The 15,496-nt window shown below is 47.6% G+C and overlaps 1 protein-coding gene and 40 non-coding genes across 41 annotated transcripts in view; all 41 read left to right on the forward strand.

Moving 5' to 3' along the window:
• Positions 1-15,496, forward strand: part of LOC149707953 (sorting nexin-25-like) — a 365,564-nt gene that overhangs the window by 169,809 nt on the left and 180,259 nt on the right. The window lies entirely within an intron of this gene.
• TRNAA-AGC (transfer RNA alanine (anticodon AGC)) lies at positions 168-240 on the forward strand. The gene has a single exon. It is a non-coding gene; the product is annotated as a tRNA-Ala (tRNA).
• TRNAA-AGC (transfer RNA alanine (anticodon AGC)) lies at positions 315-387 on the forward strand. Its single transcript has one exon. It is a non-coding gene; the product is annotated as a tRNA-Ala (tRNA).
• Positions 460-532, forward strand: TRNAA-AGC (transfer RNA alanine (anticodon AGC)). The gene has a single exon. It is a non-coding gene; the product is annotated as a tRNA-Ala (tRNA).
• On the forward strand, positions 747-822 carry TRNAA-AGC (transfer RNA alanine (anticodon AGC)). Its single transcript has one exon. It is a non-coding gene; the product is annotated as a tRNA-Ala (tRNA).
• Positions 2,803-2,875, forward strand: TRNAA-AGC (transfer RNA alanine (anticodon AGC)). Its single transcript has one exon. It is a non-coding gene; the product is annotated as a tRNA-Ala (tRNA).
• TRNAA-AGC (transfer RNA alanine (anticodon AGC)) lies at positions 2,950-3,022 on the forward strand. Its single transcript has one exon. It is a non-coding gene; the product is annotated as a tRNA-Ala (tRNA).
• Positions 3,095-3,167, forward strand: TRNAA-AGC (transfer RNA alanine (anticodon AGC)). The gene has a single exon. It is a non-coding gene; the product is annotated as a tRNA-Ala (tRNA).
• Positions 3,382-3,457, forward strand: TRNAA-AGC (transfer RNA alanine (anticodon AGC)). Its single transcript has one exon. It is a non-coding gene; the product is annotated as a tRNA-Ala (tRNA).
• TRNAA-AGC (transfer RNA alanine (anticodon AGC)) lies at positions 3,968-4,040 on the forward strand. The gene has a single exon. It is a non-coding gene; the product is annotated as a tRNA-Ala (tRNA).
• TRNAA-AGC (transfer RNA alanine (anticodon AGC)) lies at positions 4,113-4,185 on the forward strand. The gene has a single exon. It is a non-coding gene; the product is annotated as a tRNA-Ala (tRNA).
• Positions 4,258-4,330, forward strand: TRNAA-AGC (transfer RNA alanine (anticodon AGC)). The gene has a single exon. It is a non-coding gene; the product is annotated as a tRNA-Ala (tRNA).
• Positions 4,695-4,767, forward strand: TRNAA-AGC (transfer RNA alanine (anticodon AGC)). Its single transcript has one exon. It is a non-coding gene; the product is annotated as a tRNA-Ala (tRNA).
• TRNAA-AGC (transfer RNA alanine (anticodon AGC)) lies at positions 4,840-4,912 on the forward strand. The gene has a single exon. It is a non-coding gene; the product is annotated as a tRNA-Ala (tRNA).
• Positions 4,985-5,057, forward strand: TRNAA-AGC (transfer RNA alanine (anticodon AGC)). Its single transcript has one exon. It is a non-coding gene; the product is annotated as a tRNA-Ala (tRNA).
• TRNAA-AGC (transfer RNA alanine (anticodon AGC)) lies at positions 5,130-5,202 on the forward strand. The gene has a single exon. It is a non-coding gene; the product is annotated as a tRNA-Ala (tRNA).
• On the forward strand, positions 5,711-5,783 carry TRNAA-AGC (transfer RNA alanine (anticodon AGC)). Its single transcript has one exon. It is a non-coding gene; the product is annotated as a tRNA-Ala (tRNA).
• TRNAA-AGC (transfer RNA alanine (anticodon AGC)) lies at positions 6,002-6,074 on the forward strand. The gene has a single exon. It is a non-coding gene; the product is annotated as a tRNA-Ala (tRNA).
• On the forward strand, positions 6,439-6,511 carry TRNAA-AGC (transfer RNA alanine (anticodon AGC)). Its single transcript has one exon. It is a non-coding gene; the product is annotated as a tRNA-Ala (tRNA).
• Positions 6,584-6,656, forward strand: TRNAA-AGC (transfer RNA alanine (anticodon AGC)). The gene has a single exon. It is a non-coding gene; the product is annotated as a tRNA-Ala (tRNA).
• On the forward strand, positions 6,876-6,948 carry TRNAA-AGC (transfer RNA alanine (anticodon AGC)). The gene has a single exon. It is a non-coding gene; the product is annotated as a tRNA-Ala (tRNA).
• On the forward strand, positions 7,457-7,529 carry TRNAA-AGC (transfer RNA alanine (anticodon AGC)). Its single transcript has one exon. It is a non-coding gene; the product is annotated as a tRNA-Ala (tRNA).
• Positions 7,602-7,674, forward strand: TRNAA-AGC (transfer RNA alanine (anticodon AGC)). Its single transcript has one exon. It is a non-coding gene; the product is annotated as a tRNA-Ala (tRNA).
• Positions 8,183-8,255, forward strand: TRNAA-AGC (transfer RNA alanine (anticodon AGC)). The gene has a single exon. It is a non-coding gene; the product is annotated as a tRNA-Ala (tRNA).
• On the forward strand, positions 9,202-9,274 carry TRNAA-AGC (transfer RNA alanine (anticodon AGC)). Its single transcript has one exon. It is a non-coding gene; the product is annotated as a tRNA-Ala (tRNA).
• On the forward strand, positions 9,347-9,419 carry TRNAA-AGC (transfer RNA alanine (anticodon AGC)). The gene has a single exon. It is a non-coding gene; the product is annotated as a tRNA-Ala (tRNA).
• On the forward strand, positions 9,492-9,564 carry TRNAA-AGC (transfer RNA alanine (anticodon AGC)). The gene has a single exon. It is a non-coding gene; the product is annotated as a tRNA-Ala (tRNA).
• On the forward strand, positions 9,637-9,709 carry TRNAA-AGC (transfer RNA alanine (anticodon AGC)). Its single transcript has one exon. It is a non-coding gene; the product is annotated as a tRNA-Ala (tRNA).
• TRNAA-AGC (transfer RNA alanine (anticodon AGC)) lies at positions 9,782-9,854 on the forward strand. Its single transcript has one exon. It is a non-coding gene; the product is annotated as a tRNA-Ala (tRNA).
• Positions 10,801-10,873, forward strand: TRNAA-AGC (transfer RNA alanine (anticodon AGC)). Its single transcript has one exon. It is a non-coding gene; the product is annotated as a tRNA-Ala (tRNA).
• TRNAA-AGC (transfer RNA alanine (anticodon AGC)) lies at positions 10,946-11,018 on the forward strand. The gene has a single exon. It is a non-coding gene; the product is annotated as a tRNA-Ala (tRNA).
• Positions 11,091-11,163, forward strand: TRNAA-AGC (transfer RNA alanine (anticodon AGC)). The gene has a single exon. It is a non-coding gene; the product is annotated as a tRNA-Ala (tRNA).
• Positions 11,236-11,308, forward strand: TRNAA-AGC (transfer RNA alanine (anticodon AGC)). Its single transcript has one exon. It is a non-coding gene; the product is annotated as a tRNA-Ala (tRNA).
• Positions 11,381-11,453, forward strand: TRNAA-AGC (transfer RNA alanine (anticodon AGC)). Its single transcript has one exon. It is a non-coding gene; the product is annotated as a tRNA-Ala (tRNA).
• On the forward strand, positions 11,526-11,598 carry TRNAA-AGC (transfer RNA alanine (anticodon AGC)). Its single transcript has one exon. It is a non-coding gene; the product is annotated as a tRNA-Ala (tRNA).
• TRNAA-AGC (transfer RNA alanine (anticodon AGC)) lies at positions 14,025-14,097 on the forward strand. The gene has a single exon. It is a non-coding gene; the product is annotated as a tRNA-Ala (tRNA).
• TRNAA-AGC (transfer RNA alanine (anticodon AGC)) lies at positions 14,315-14,387 on the forward strand. Its single transcript has one exon. It is a non-coding gene; the product is annotated as a tRNA-Ala (tRNA).
• TRNAA-AGC (transfer RNA alanine (anticodon AGC)) lies at positions 14,460-14,532 on the forward strand. Its single transcript has one exon. It is a non-coding gene; the product is annotated as a tRNA-Ala (tRNA).
• On the forward strand, positions 14,750-14,822 carry TRNAA-AGC (transfer RNA alanine (anticodon AGC)). Its single transcript has one exon. It is a non-coding gene; the product is annotated as a tRNA-Ala (tRNA).
• On the forward strand, positions 14,895-14,967 carry TRNAA-AGC (transfer RNA alanine (anticodon AGC)). Its single transcript has one exon. It is a non-coding gene; the product is annotated as a tRNA-Ala (tRNA).
• On the forward strand, positions 15,040-15,112 carry TRNAA-AGC (transfer RNA alanine (anticodon AGC)). The gene has a single exon. It is a non-coding gene; the product is annotated as a tRNA-Ala (tRNA).

The following is a 15,496-nucleotide window of genomic DNA, read 5'->3' on the forward strand; positions in this document are numbered from 1 at the left end:
CCAAACCCTTTAAACTACAGGGGGGGCGTAGTCCAGATGGAAGAGCGCTCGCTTAGCATGCGAGAGGTACCGGGATCGATGCCCGGCGCCTCCAGTCGAAATTTATCATTCGTAAAGCGGCTGAAATTAAATTTATGAGTGTCCAAACCCTTCAAACGAGAGTGAAAGGGGGCGTAGCTCAGATGGTAGAGCGCTCGCTTAGCATGCGAGAGGTACCGGGATCGATGCCCGGCGCCTCCAATCGAAATTTATCATTCGTAAAGCGGCTGAAATTAAAATTTATGAGTGTCCAAACCCTTCAAACGAGAGTGAAAGGGGGCGTAGCTCAGATGGTAGAGCGCTCGCTTAGCATGCGAGAGGTACCGGGATTGATGCCCGGCGCCTCCAATCGAAATTTATCATTCGTAAAGCGGCTGAATTAAAATTTATGAGTGGCCAAACCCTTCAAACTACAGGGGAGGGGGCGTAGCTCAGATGGTAGAGCGCTCGCTTAGCATGCGAGAGGTACCGGGATCGATGCCCGGCGCCTCCAATCGAAATTTATCATTCGTAAAGCGGCTGAATTAAAATTTATGAGTGGCCAAACCCTTCAAACTACAGGGTAGGGGGCGTAACCCAGATGGTAGAGCGCTCGCTTAGCATGCGAGAGGTACCGGGGTCGATGCCCGGCGCCTCCAATCGAAATTTATTATTCGTAAAGCGGCTGAATTAAAATTTATGAGTGTCCAAACCCTTCAAACTACAGGGGAGTTGGCGTAGCTCAGATGGTAGAGCGCTCGCTTAGCATGCGAGAGGTACCGGGATCGATGCCCGGCGCCTCCAATCGAAATTTATCATTCGTAAAGCGGCTGAAATTAAATTTATGAGTGTCCAAACCCTTCAAACGAGAGTGGAATGGGGCATAGCTCAGATGGTAGAGCGCTCGCTTAGCATGCGAGAGGTACCGGGATCGATACCCGACGCCTCCAATCAAAATTTATCATTCGTAAAGCGGCTGAAATTAAATTTATGAGTGTTAAAACCCTTCAAACGAAAGTGGAAGGGGGCAAAGCTCAGATGGTAGAGCGCTCGCTTAGCATGCGAGAGGTACCGGGATCGATGCCCGGCGCCTCCAATCGAAATTTATCATTCGTAAAGCGGCTGAAATTAAATTTATGAGTGTCCAAACCCTTCAAACGAGAGTGGAAGGGGGCGTAGCTTAGATTGTAAAGCGCTCGCTTAGCATGCGAGAGGTACCGGGATCGATGCCCGGCGCCTCCAATAGAAATTTATCATTCATAAAGCGGCTGAATTAAAATTTATGAGTGGCCAAACCCTTCAAACTACAGGGGAGGGGGCGTAGGTCAGATGGTAGAGCGCTCGCTTAGCATGCGAGAGGTACCGGGATCGATGCCCGGCGCCTCCAATCGAAATTTATCATTCGTAAAGCGGCTGAATTAAAATTTATGAGTGGCCAAACCCTTCAAACTGCAGGGTAGGGGGCGTAACCCAGATGGTAGAGCGCTCGCTTAGCATGCGAGAGGTACCGGGATCGATGCCCGGCGCCTCCAATCGAAATTTATCATTCGTAAAGCGGCTGAAATTAAATTTATGAGTGTCCAAACCCTTCAAACGAGAGAGGAATGGGGCATAGCTCAGATGGTAGAGCGCTCGCTTAGCATGCGAGAGGTACCGGGATCGACACCCGACGCCTCCAATCAAAATTAATCATTCGTAAAGCGGCTGAAATTAAATTTATGAGTGTTCAAACCCTTCAAACGAGAGTGGAAGGGGGCAAAGCTCAGATGGTAGAGCGCTCGCTTAGCATGCGAGAGGTACCGGGATCGATGCCCGGCGCCTCCAATCGAAATTTATCATTCGTAAAGCGGCTGAAATTAAATTTATGAGTGTCCAAACCCTTCAAACGAGAGTGGAAGGGGGCGTAGCTTAGATTGTAAAGCGCTCGCTTAGCATGCGAGAGGTACCGGGATCGATGCCCGGCGCCTCCAATCGAAATTTATCATTCGTAAAGCGGCTGAAATTAAAATTAATGAGTGTTCAAACCCTTCAAACTACAGAAGAACGGGCGTAGCTCAGATGGTAGAGCGCTCGCTTAGCATGCGAGAGGTACCGGGATCGATGTCCGGCGCCTCCAATCGAAATTTATCATTCGTAAAGCGGCTGATTTAAAATTTATGAGTGTCCAAACCCTTCAGACTACAGAAGAACGGGCGTAGCTCAGATGGTAGAGCGCTCGCTTAGCGTGCGAGAGGTACCGGGATCGATGCCCGGCGCCTCCAATTGAAGTTTATCATTCGTAATGCGGCTGAAATTAAATTTATGAGTGTCCAAACCCTTCAAACTACAGTGGGGGGCGTAGTCCAGATGGTAGAGCGCTCGCTTAGCATGCGAGAGGTACCGGGATCGATGCCCGGCGCCTCCAATCGAAATTTATCATTCGTTAAGCGGCTGAAATTAAATTTATGAGTGTCCAAATCCTTCAAACGAGAGTGAAAGGGGGCGTAGCTCAGATGGTGGGGCGTAGCTCAGATGGTGGAGCGCTCGCTTAGCATGCGAGAGGTACCGGGATCGATGCCCGGCGCCTCCAATCGAAATTTATCATTCGTAAAGCGGCTGAAATTAAATTTATGAGTGTCCAAACCCTTTAAACTACAGGGGGGGCGTAGTCCAGATGGAAGAGCGCTCGCTTAGCATGCGAGAGGTACCGGGATCGATGCCCGGCGCCTCCAGTCGAAATTTATCATTCGTAAAGCGGCTGAAATTAAATTTATGAGTGTCCAAACCCTTCAAACGAGAGTGAAAGGGGGCGTAGCTCAGATGGTAGAGCGCTCGCTTAGCATGCGAGAGGTACCGGGATCGATGCCCGGCGCCTCCAATCGAAATTTATCATTCGTAAAGCGGCTGAAATTAAAATTTATGAGTGTCCAAACCCTTCAAACGAGAGTGAAAGGGGGCGTAGCTCAGATGGTAGAGCGCTCGCTTAGCATGCGAGAGGTACCGGGATTGATGCCCGGCGCCTCCAATCGAAATTTATCATTCGTAAAGCGGCTGAATTAAAATTTATGAGTGGCCAAACCCTTCAAACTACAGGGGAGGGGGCGTAGCTCAGATGGTAGAGCGCTCGCTTAGCATGCGAGAGGTACCGGGATCGATGCCCGGCGCCTCCAATCGAAATTTATCATTCGTAAAGCGGCTGAATTAAAATTTATGAGTGGCCAAACCCTTCAAACTACAGGGTAGGGGGCGTAACCCAGATGGTAGAGCGCTCGCTTAGCATGCGAGAGGTACCGGGATCGATGCCCGGCGCCTCCAATCGAAATTTATTATTCGTAAAGCGGCTGAATTAAAATTTATGAGTGTCCAAGCCCTTCAATCTACAGGGGAGTTGGCGTAGCTCAGATGGTAGAGCGCTCGCTTAGCATGCGAGAGGTACCGGGATCGATGCCCGGCGCCTCCAATCGAAATTTATCATTCGTAAAGCGGCTGAAATTAAATTTATGAGTGTCCAAACCCTTCAAATGAGAGTGGAATGGGGCATAGCTCAGATGGTAGAGCGCTCGCTTAGCATGCGAGAGGTACCGGGATCGATACCCGACGATTCCAATCAAAATTTATCATTCGTAAAGCGGCTGAAATTAAATTTATGAGTGTTCAAACCCTTCAAACGAGAGTGGAAGGGGGCAGAGCTCAGATGGTAGAGCGCTCGCTTAGCATGCGAGAGGTACCGGGATCGATGCCCGGCGCCTCCAATCGAAACTTATCATTCGTAAAGCGGCTGAAATTAAATTTATGAGTGTCCAAACCCTTCAAACGAGAGTGGAAGGGGGCGTAGCTTAGATTGTAAAGCGCTCGCTTAGCATGCGAGAGGTACCGGGATCGATGCCCGGCGCCTCCAATCAAAATTTATCATTCGTAAAGCGGCTGAAATTCAATTTATGAGTGTCCAAACCCTTCAAACTAGAGGGGAGGGGGCGTAGCTCAGATGGTAGAGCGCTCGCTTAGCATGCGAGAGGTACCGGGATCGATGCCCGGCGCCTCCAATCAAAATTTATCATTCGTAAAGCGTCTGAAATTAAATTTATGAGTGTCCAAACCCTTCAAACTAGAGGGGAGGGGGCGTAACTCAGATGGTAGAGTGCTCGCTTAGCATGCGAGAGGTACCGGGATCGATGCCCGGCGCCTCCAATCGAAATTTATCATTCGTAAAGCAGCTGAAATTAAATTTATGATTGTCCAAACCCTTCAAACTAAAGGGGAGGGGGCGTAGCTCAGATGGTACAGCGCTCGCTTAGCATGCGAGAGGTACCGGGATCGATACCCGGCGCCTCCAATCGAAATTTATCATTGGTAAAGCGGCTGAAATTAAATTTATGAGTGTCCAAACCCTTCAAACGAGAGTGGAAGGGGGCAAAGCTCAGATGGTAGAGCGCTCGCTTAGCATGCGAGAGGTACCGGGATCGATGCCCGGCGCCTCCAATCGAAATTTATCATTCGTAAAGCGGCTGAAATTAAATTTATGAGTGTCCAAACCCTTCAAACGAGAGTGGAAGGGGGCGTAGCTTAGATTGTAAAGCGCTCGCTTAGCATGCGAGAGGTACCGGGATCGATGCCCGGCGCCTCCAATCAAAATTTATCATTCGTAAAGCGGCTGAAATTAAATTTACGAGTGTCCAAACCCTTCAAACTAGAGGGGAGGGGGCGTAGCTCAGATGGTAGAGTGCTCGCTTAGCATGCGAGAGGTACCGGGATCGATGCCCGGCGCCTCCAATCGAAATTTATCATTCGTAAAGCAGCTGAAATTAAATTTATGATTGTCCAAACCCTTCAAACTAAAGGGGAGGGGGCGTAGCTCAGATGGTACAGCGCTCGCTTAGCATGCGAGAGGTACCGGGATCGATGCCCGGCGCCTCCAATCAAAATCTATCATTCGTAAAGCGGCTAAAATTAAATTTATGAGTGTCCAAACCCTTCAAACTTGAGGGGAGGGGGCGTAGCTCAGATGGTAGAGCGCTCGCTTAGCATGCGAGAGGTACCGGGATCGATGCCCGGCGCCTCCAATCAAAATTTATCATTCGTAAAGCGGCTGAAATTAAATTTATGCGTGTCCAAACCCTTCAAACTCCAGGGGAGGGGGCGTAGCTCAGAAGGTAGAGCGCTCGCTTAGCATGCGAGAGGTACCGGGATCGATTCCCGGCGCCTCCAATCAAAATTTATCATTCGTAAAGCGGCTGAAATTAAATTTATGAGTGTCCAAACCCTTCAAACTACAGGGGAGGGGGCGTAGCCCAGATGGTAGAGCGCTCGCTTAGCATGCGAGAGGTACCGGGATCGATGTCCGGCGCCTCCAATCGAAATTTATCATTCGTAAAGCGGCTGAATTAAAATTTATGAGTGTCCAAACCCTTCAAACTACAGGGGAGGGGGCGTAGCTCAGATGGTAGAGCGCTCGCTTAGCATGCGAGAGGTACCGGGATCGATGCGCGGCGCCTCCAATCGAAATTTATCATTCGTAAAGCGGCTGAAATTAAATTTATGAGTGTCCAAACCCTTCAAACTACGGTGGAGGGGGCGTAGCTAAGATAGTAGAGCGCTTGCATAGCATGCGAGAGGTACCGGGATCGATGCCCGGCGCCTCCAATCGAAATTTATCATTCGTAAAGCGGCTGAAATTAAATTTATGAGTGTCCAAACCCTTCAAACGAGAGTGAAAGGGGGCGTAGCTCAGATGGTAGAGCGCTCGCTTAGCATGCGAGAGGTACCGGGATCGATGCCCGGCGCCTCCAATCGAAATTTATCATTCGTAAAGCGGCTGAAATTAAATTTATGAGTGTCCAAACCCTTCAAACTACAGTGGAGGGGGCGTAGCTCAGATGGTAGAGCGCTTGCTTAGCATGCGAGAGGTACCGGGATCGGTGCCCGGCGCCTCCAATCGAAATTTATCATTCGTAAAGCGGCTGAAATTAAATTTATGAGTGTCCAAACCCTTCAAACGAGATTGAAAGGGGGCGTAGCTCAGATGGTAGAGCGCTCGCTTAGCATGCGAGAGGTACCGGGATCGATGCCCGGCGCCTCCAATCGAAATTTATCATTCGTAAAGCGGCTGAAATTAAAATTAATGAGTGTTCAAACCCTTCAAACTACAGAAGAACGGGCGTAGCTCAGATGGTAGAGCGCTCGCTTAGCATGCGAGAGGTACCGGGATCGATTCCCGGCGCCTCCAATCAAAATTTATCATTCGTAAAGCGGCTGAAATTAAATTTATGAGTGTCCAAACCCTTCAAACTACGGTGGAGGGGGCGTAGCTAAGATAGTAGAGCGCTTGCATAGCATGCGAGAGGTACCGGGATCGATGCCCGGCGCCTTCAATCGAAATTTATCATTCGTAAAGCGGCTGAAATTAAATTTATGAGTGTCCAAACCCTTCAAACGAGAGTGAAAGGGGGCGTAGCTCAGATGGTAGAGCGCTCGCTTAGCATGCGAGAGATACCGGGATCGATGCCCGGCGCCTCCAATCGAAATTTATCATTCGTAAAGCGGCTGAAATTAAATTTATGAGTGTCCAAACCCTTCAAACTACAGTGGAGGGGGCGTAGCTCAGATGGTAGAGCGCTTGCTTAGCATGCGAGAGGTACCGGGATCGATGCCCGGCGCCTCCAATCGAAATTTATCATTCGTAAAGCGGCTGAAATTAAATTTATGAGTGTCCAAACCCTTCAAACGAGAGTGGAATGGGGCATAGCTCAGATGGTAGAGCGCTCGCTTAGCATGCGAGAGGTACCGGGATCGATGCCCGGCGCCTACAATCGAAATTTATCATTGGTAAAGCGGCTGAAATTAAATTTATGAGTGTCCAAACCCTTCAAACGAGAGTGGAAGGGGGCAAAGCTCAGATGGTAGAGCGCTCGCTTAGCATGCGAGAGGTACCGGGATCGAATCCCGGCGCCTCCAATCAAAATTTATCATTCGTAAAGCGGCTGAAATTAAATTTATGAGTGTCCAAACCCTTCAAACTACAGGGGAGGGGGCGTAGCCCAGATGGTAGAGCGCTCGCTTAGCATGCGAGAGGTACCGGGATCGATGTCCGGCGCCTCCAATCGAAATTTATCATTCGTAAAGCGGCTGAAATTAAAATTTATGAGTGTTCAAACCCTTCAAAGTACAGAAGAACGGGCGTAGCTCAGATGGTAGAGCGCTCGCTTAGCATGCGAGAGGTACCGGGATCGATGCCCGGCGCCTCCAATCGAAATTTATCATTCGTAAAGCGGCTGAATTAAAATTTATGAGTGGCCAAACCCTTCAAACTACAGGGGAGGGGGCGTAACCCTGATGGTAGAGCGCTCGCTTAGCATGCGAGAGGTACCGGGATCGAATCCCGGCGCCTCCAATCAAAATTTATCATTCGTAAAGCGGCTGAAATTAAATTTATGAGTGTCCAAACCCTTCAAACTACAGGGGAGGGGGCGTAGCCCAGATGGTAGAGCGCTCGCTTAGCATGCGAGAGGTACCGGGATCGATACCCGGCGCCTCCAATCAAAATTTATCATTCGTAAAGCGGCTGAATTAAAATTTATGAGTGGCCAAACCCTTCAAACTACAGGGGAGGGGGCGTAGCTCAGATGGTACAGCGCTCGCTTAGCATGCGAGAGGTACCGGGATCGATGCCCGGCGCCTCCAATCGAAATTTATCATTCGTAAAGCGGCTGAATTAAAATTTATGAGTGGCCAAACCCTTCAAACTACAGGGGAGGGGGCGTAACCCTGATGGTAGAGCGCTCGCTTAGCATGCGAGAGGTACCGGGATCGATGCCCGGTGCCTCCAATCGAAATTTATTATTCGTAAAGCGGCTGAATTAAAATTTATGAGTGTCCAAACCCTTCAAACTACAGGGGAGTTGGCGTAGCTCAGATGGTAGAGCGCTCGCTTAGCATGCGAGAGGTACCGGGAACGATGCCCGGCGCCTCCAATTGAAATTTATCATTCGTAAAGCGGCTGAAATTAAATTTATGAGTGTCCAAACCCTTCAGACGAGAGTGGAATGGGGCATAGCTCAGATGGTAGAGCGCTCGCTTAGCATGCGAGAGGTACCGGGATCGATACCCGGCGCCTCCAATCAAAATTTATCATTCGTAAAGCGGCTGAAATTAAATTTATGAGTGTCCAAACCCTTCAAACTTCAGGGGAGGGGGCGTAGCTCAGATGGTAGAGCGCTCGCTTAGCATGCGAGAGGTACCGGGATCGATGCCCGGCGCCTCCAATCGAAATTTATCCTTCGTAAAGCGGCTGAAATTAAAATTTATGAGTGTTCAAACCCTTCAAACTACAGAAGAACGGGCGTAGCTCAGATGGTAGAGCGCTCGCTTAGCATGCGAGAGGTACCTAGATCGATGCCCGGCGCCTCCAATCGAAATTTATTATTCGTAAAGCGGCTGAATTAAAATTTATGAGTGGCCAAACCCTTCAAACTACAGGGGAGGGGGCGTAACCCAGATGGTAGAGCGCTCGCTTAGCATGCGAGAGGTACCGGGATCGATGCCCGGCGCCTCCAATCGAAATTTATTATTCGTAAAGCGGCTGAATTAAAATTTATGAGTGGCCAAACCCTTCAAACGAGAGTGGAATGGGGCATAGCTCAGATGGTAGAGCGCTCGCTTAGCATGCGAGAGGTACCGGGATCGATGCCCGGCGCCTCCAATCGAAATTTATCATTGGTAAAGCGGCTGAAATTGAACTTATGAGTGTCCAAACCCTTCAAACGAGAGTGGAAGGGGGCAAAGCTCAGATGGTAGAGCGCTCGCTTAGCATGCGAGAGGTACCGGGATCGATGCGCGGCGCCTCCAATCGAAATTTATCATTCGTAAAGCGGCTGAAATTAAATTTATGAGTGTCCAAACCCTTCAAACGAGAGTGGAAGGGGCAAAGCTCAGATGGTAGAGCGCTCGCTTAGCATGCGAGAGGTACCGGGATCGATGCCCGGCGCCTCCAATCGAAATTTATCATTCGTAAAGCGGCTGAAATTAAATTTATGAGTGTCCAAACCCTTCAAACGAGAGTGGAAGGGGGCGTAGCTTAGATTGTAAAGCGCTCGCTTAGCATGCGAGAGGTACCGGGATCGATGCCCGGCGCCTCCAATCAAAATTTATCATTCGTAAAGCGGCTGAAATTAAATTTATGAGTGTCCAAACCCTTCAAACTAGAGGGGAGGGGGCGTAGCTCAGATGGTAGAGCGCTCGCTTAGCATGCGAGAGGTACCGGGATCGATGCCCGGCGCCTCCAATCAAAATTTATCATTCGTAAAGCGGCTGAAATTAAATTTATGAGTGTCCAAACCCTTCAAACTAAAGGGGAGGGGGCGTAACTCAGATGGTAGAGTGCTCGCTTAGCATGCGAGAGGTACCGGGATCGATGCCCGGCGCCTCCAATCGAAATTTATCATTCGTAAAGCAGCTGAAATTAAATTTATGATTGTCCAAACCCTTCAAACTAAAGGGGAGGGGGCGTAGCTCAGATGGTACAGCGCTCGCTTAGCATGCGAGAGGTACCGGGATCGATGCCCGGCGCCTCCAATCAAAATTTATCATTCGTAAAGCGGCTGAAATTAAATTTATGAGTGTCCAAACCCTTCAAACTTGAGGGGAGGGGGCGTAGCTCAGATGGTAGAGCGCTCGCTTAGCATGCGAGAGGTACCGGGATCGATGCCCGGCGCCTCCAATCAAAATTTATCATTCGTAAAGCGGCTGAAATTAAATTTATGAGTGTCCAAACCCTTCAAACTTCAGGGGAGGGGGCGTAGCTCAGATGGTAGAGCGCTCGCTTAGCATGCGAGAGGTACCGGGATCGATGCCCGGCGCCTCCAATCGAAATTTATCCTTCGTAAAGCGGCTGAAATTAAAATTTATGAGTGTTCAAACCCTTCAAACTACAGAAGAACGGGCGTAGCTCAGATGGTAGAGCGCTCGCTTAGCATGCGAGAGGTACCTAGATCGATGCCCGGCGCCTCCAATCGAAATTTATCATTCGTAAAGCGGCTGAATTAAAATTTATGAGTGGCCAAACCCTTCAAACTACAGGGGAGGGGGCGTAACCCAGATGGTAGAGCGCTCGCTTAGCATGCGAGAGGTACCGGGATCGATGCCCGGCGCCTCCAATCGAAATTTATTATTCGTAAAGCGGCTGAATTAAAATTTATGAGTGGCCAAACCCTTCAAACGAGAGTGGAATGGGGCATAGCTCAGATGGTAGAGCGCTCGCTTAGCATGCGAGAGGTACCGGGATCGATGCCCGGCGCCTCCAATCGAAATTTATCATTGGTAAAGCGGCTGAAATTGAATTTATGAGTGTCCAAACCCTTCAAACGAGAGTGGAAGGGGGCAAAGCTCAGATGGTAGAGCGCTCGCTTAGCATGCGAGAGGTACCGGGATCGATGCGCGGCGCCTCCAATCGAAATTTATCATTCGTAAAGCGGCTGAAATTAAATTTATGAGTGTCCAAACCCTTCAAACGAGAGTGGAAGGGGCAAAGCTCAGATGGTAGAGCGCTCGCTTAGCATGCGAGAGGTACCGGGATCGATGCCCGGCGCCTCCAATCGAAATTTATCATTCGTAAAGCGGCTGAAATTAAATTTATGAGTGTCCAAACCCTTCAAACGAGAGTGGAAGGGGGCGTAGCTTAGATTGTAAAGCGCTCGCTTAGCATGCGAGAGGTACCGGGATCGATGCCCGGCGCCTCCAATCAAAATTTATCATTCGTAAAGCGGCTGAAATTAAATTTATGAGTGTCCAAACCCTTCAAACTAGAGGGGAGGGGGCGTAGCTCAGATGGTAGAGCGCTCGCTTAGCATGCGAGAGGTACCGGGATCGATGCCCGGCGCCTCCAATCAAAATTTATCATTCGTAAAGCGGCTGAAATTAAATTTATGAGTGTCCAAACCCTTCAAACTAAAGGGGAGGGGGCGTAACTCAGATGGTAGAGTGCTCGCTTAGCATGCGAGAGGTACCGGGATCGATGCCCGGCGCCTCCAATCGAAATTTATCATTCGTAAAGCAGCTGAAATTAAATTTATGATTGTCCAAACCCTTCAAACTAAAGGGGAGGGGGCGTAACTCAGATGGTAGAGTGCTCGCTTAGCATGCGAGAGGTACCGGGATCGATGCCCGGCGCCTCCAATCGAAATTTATCATTCGTAAAGCAGCTGAAATTAAATTTATGATTGTCCAAACCCTTCAAACTAAAGGGGAGGGGGCGTAGCTCAGATGGTACAGCGCTCGCTTAGCATGCGAGAGGTACCGGGATCGATGCCCGGCGCCTCCAATCAAAATTTATCATTCGTAAAGCGGCTGAAATTAAATTTATGAGTGTCCAAACCCTTCAAACTTGAGGGGAGGGGGCGTAGCTCAGATGGTAGAGCGCTCGCTTAGCATGCGAGAGGTACCGGGATCGATGCCCGGCGCCTCCAATCAAAATTTATCATTCGTAAAGCGGCTGAAATTAAATTTATGAGTGTCCAAACCCTTCAAACTTCAGGGGAGGGGGCGTAGCTCAGATGGTAGAGCGCTCGCTTAGCATGCGAGAGGTACCGGGATCGATGCCCGGCGCCTCCAATCGAAATTTATCCTTCGTAAAGCGGCTGAAATTAAAATTTATGAGTGTTCAAACCCTTCAAACTACAGAAGAACGGGCGTAGCTCAGATGGTAGAGCGCTCGCTTAGCTTGCGAGAGGTACCTAGCAGGGTTGGCAAAAATTGAGTTTTTTTAAAAAAGAACAAAATTTGTGTTTTTTATTGTTTAAAACACGATTTATTGTTTTAAACTGTTTTTTAAACAAGTAGAAAAAAAAACAGTAAAAAACACAAAAAAAAACCTAGTTTTAAACATGTTTAAAATCACTCTTGCAGATCTAATAGTCTATATATTATACATCGCGGCTCTCCATTTAAGCCACTACTCCCGCTAGCGCAAGGCGCTTATTATCACAGCCTGCTTGATTAAACAAAATGGTCTTGGTTTGGACCAAGACAGAAAAAACAAACGATGAGAGTGACGTTTGTCAATTGACTGAAGATCCGACATTGCGATTTTTCTTTATTTATATTAATTTATTCCTTAATCACAATTTAATTCAATCAACTTATTTAATTTTTAATCGATTTGAGCTTTTTCAAGAACAAATTAGATTTTCCGAACTTATTTTATGATATTAATTATTTTGAAGGGAGTGCGTGTTAAGCGATCAATACAGAATATGTGAAATATTCTACTGACTGTTTAATAAGAGCAAGAGCTCCTTAAATTTAGAATATTAAGGTGTAAGAAATTGTCCGTGTGGAATTAGAACCAGGGACCACTTGAACCCAAAGCGAGTATCATAAAGCTTGACCAACGGACCACGAAAACCTATTGAGAAGAAAAACACAAAAAGACGAAATCAAGAGCTCCTAAAATTTACAATTTGAAGGTGTAAGAAAGGGTCCTTGCCAGGGTTGGCAAAAATGTAGTAAAAAAAAGTTGTGTTTTTATTGTTTAAAACACGATTTAAAATTAGATTTTCCGAAAACATTTTATCATGAAATTAATTATTTAAAATGGAGTACGTGTTGAGGGATCAAATTTGAATATTTGAAATGTTCTACTGACTGTTTAAAAAGAGCGCAAGAGATCTTTTTGAAACGAAAGTGTAATTTTTTAATAGCGCATACAAAATGAGGGTGATGGGTAAAATTGTTCATTTAACCCCAAATGTCCAAATGCTTGATTTCTTTTGTGGCCACTATTAAGGAATTTTCGCTTCCATACTGCAGAGTTTCTTGGTCAGAACTCATCCATTTGAAACTTCACCACCCCTTTCTACTTTGTAGGCGCTTCATGTTTTCCGTTTACGGATTAAGCGTATTATTTTAGCACTGTCGAGGGCCTGGCTTTAAATATTACGCGTAATCACTTTAGAACAGTAAAATGTACCAACAGTGTAGAAAAACGTTGTTCCTTTACCTTAGGTAGACGACAAAATAAGTTATTCTTAATCAAATTATTGAATATCAGTCTTCAATACAGATTGGTAACGAATAAATCAACTGGTAAGGTTTCCAAACAATTAAACACTCATATGAAACAGTCAAATTATTGCAAGGTTTTGACTGAAGCTTATTATTTCTATTATTATTCTGTTATTTTCGCTCATTTTCAAATAAAACGAGTTAAAAATATTCGAAATTCCTCTCCATAAAAAACATGTTTTAAACTGTTTGTTTAAAACGTTTTAAACAAATTAATGTTTATTTTTCATGGCTGTTTAAAACAAGTTTTAAACAAAAGTTTAAAACAAATTGTTTAAAACTTGCCGACCCTGGTACCTAGATCGATGCCCGGCGCCTCCAATCGAAATTTATCATTCGTAAAGCGGCTGAATTAAAATTTATGAGTGGCCAAACCCTTCAAACTACAGGGGAGGGGGCGTAACCCAGATGGTAGAGCGCTCGCTTAGCATGCGAGAGGTACCGGGATCGATGCCCGGCGCCTCCAATCGAAATTTATTATTCGTAAAGCGGCTGAATTAAAATTTATGAGTGTCCAAACCCTTCAAACTACAGGGGACTTGGCGTAGCTCAGATGGTAGAGCGCTCGCTTAGCATGCGAGAGGTACCGGGATCGATGCGCGGCGCCTCCAATCGAAATTTATCATTCGTAAAGCGGCTGAAATTAAATTTATGAGTGTCCAAACCCTTCAAACGAGAGTGGAAGGGGCAAAGCTCAGATGGTAGAGCGCTCGCTTAGCATGCGAGAGGTACCGGGATCGATGCCCGGCGCCTCCAATCGAAATTTATCATTCGTAAAGCGGCTGAAATTAAATTTATGAGTGTCCAAACCCTTCAAACGAGAGTGGAAGGGGGCGTAGCTTAGATTGTAAAGCGCTCGCTTAGCATGCGAGAGGTACCGGGATCGATGCCCGGCGCCTCCAATCAAAATTTATCATTCGTAAAGCGGCTGAAATTAAATTTATGAGTGTCCAAACCCTTCAAACTAGAGGGGAGGGGGCGTAGCTCAGATGGTAGAGCGCTCGCTTAGCATGCGAGAGGTACCGGGATCGATGCCCGGCGCCTCCAATCAAAATTTATCATTCGTAAAGCGGCTGAAATTAAATTTATGAGTTTCCAAACCCTTCAAACGAGAGTGGAAGGGGCAAAGCTCAGATGGTAGAGCGCTCGCTTAGCATGCGAGAGGTACCGGGATCGATGCCCGGCGCCTCCAATCAAAATTTATCATTCGTAAAGCGGCTGAAATTAAATTTATGAGTGTCCAAACCCTTCAAACTAGAGGGGAGGGGGCGTAGCTCAGATGGTAGAGCGCTCGCTTAGCATGCGAGAGGTACCGGGATCGATGCCCGGCGCCTCCAATCAAAATTTATCATTCGTAAAGCGGCTGAAATTAAATTTATGAGTGTCCAAACCCTTCAAACTAAAGGGGAGGGGGCGTAACTCAGATGGTAGAGTGCTCGCTTAGCATGCGAGAGGTACCGGGATCGATGCCCGGCGCCTCCAATCGAAATTTATCATTCGTAAAGCAGCTGAAATTAAATTTATGATTGTCCAAACCCTTCAAACTAAAGGGGAGGGGCCGTAACTCAGATGGTAGAGTGCTCGCTTAGCATGCGAGAGGTACCGGGATCGATGCCCGGCGCCTCCAATCGAAATTTATCATTCGTAAAGCAGCTGAAATTAAATATATGATTGTCCAAACCCTTCAAACTAAAGGGGAGGGGGCGTAGCTCAGATGGTACAGCGCTCGCTTAGCATGCGAGAGGTACCGGGATCGATGCCCGGCGCCTCCAATCTAAATTTATCATTCGTAAAGCGGCTGAAATTATATTTATGAGTGTCCAAACCCTTCAAACTTGAGGGGAGGGGGCGTAGCTCAGATGGTAGAGCGCTCGCTTAGCATGCGAGAGGTACCGGGATCGATGCCCGGCGCCTCCAATCAAAATTTATCATTCGTAAAGCGGCTGAAATTAAATTTATGAGTGTCCAAACCCTTCAAACTTCAGGGGAGGGGGCGTAGCTCAGATGGTAGAGCGCTCGCTTAGCATGCGAGAGGTACCGGGATCGATGCCCGGCGCCTCCAATCGAAATTTATCCTTCGTAAAGCGGCTGAAATTAAAATTTATGAGTGTTCAAACCCTTCAAACTACAGAAGAACGGGCGTAGCTCAGATGGTAGAGCGCTCGCTTAGCTTGCGAGAGGTACCTAGATCGATGCCCGGCGCCTCCAATCGAAATTTATCATTCGTAAAGCGGCTGAATTAAAATTTATGAGTGGCCAAACCCTTCAAACTACAGGGGAGGGGGCGTAACCCAGATGGTAGAGCGCTCGCTTAGCATGCGAGAGGTACCGGGATCGATGCCCGGCGCCTCCAATCGAAATTTATTATTCGTAAAGCGGCTGAATTAAAATTTATGAGTGGCCAAACCCTTCAAACTACAGGGGAGGGGCGTAACCCAGATGGTAG

The sequence above is a fragment of the Phalangium opilio genome, unplaced genomic scaffold (genome assembly GCF_054372755.1).
Source record: "Phalangium opilio isolate 3A_F unplaced genomic scaffold, DU_Popi_V2 ptg000013l_1, whole genome shotgun sequence".
Classification (NCBI taxonomy): Eukaryota; Metazoa; Arthropoda; class Arachnida; order Opiliones; family Phalangiidae; genus Phalangium; species Phalangium opilio.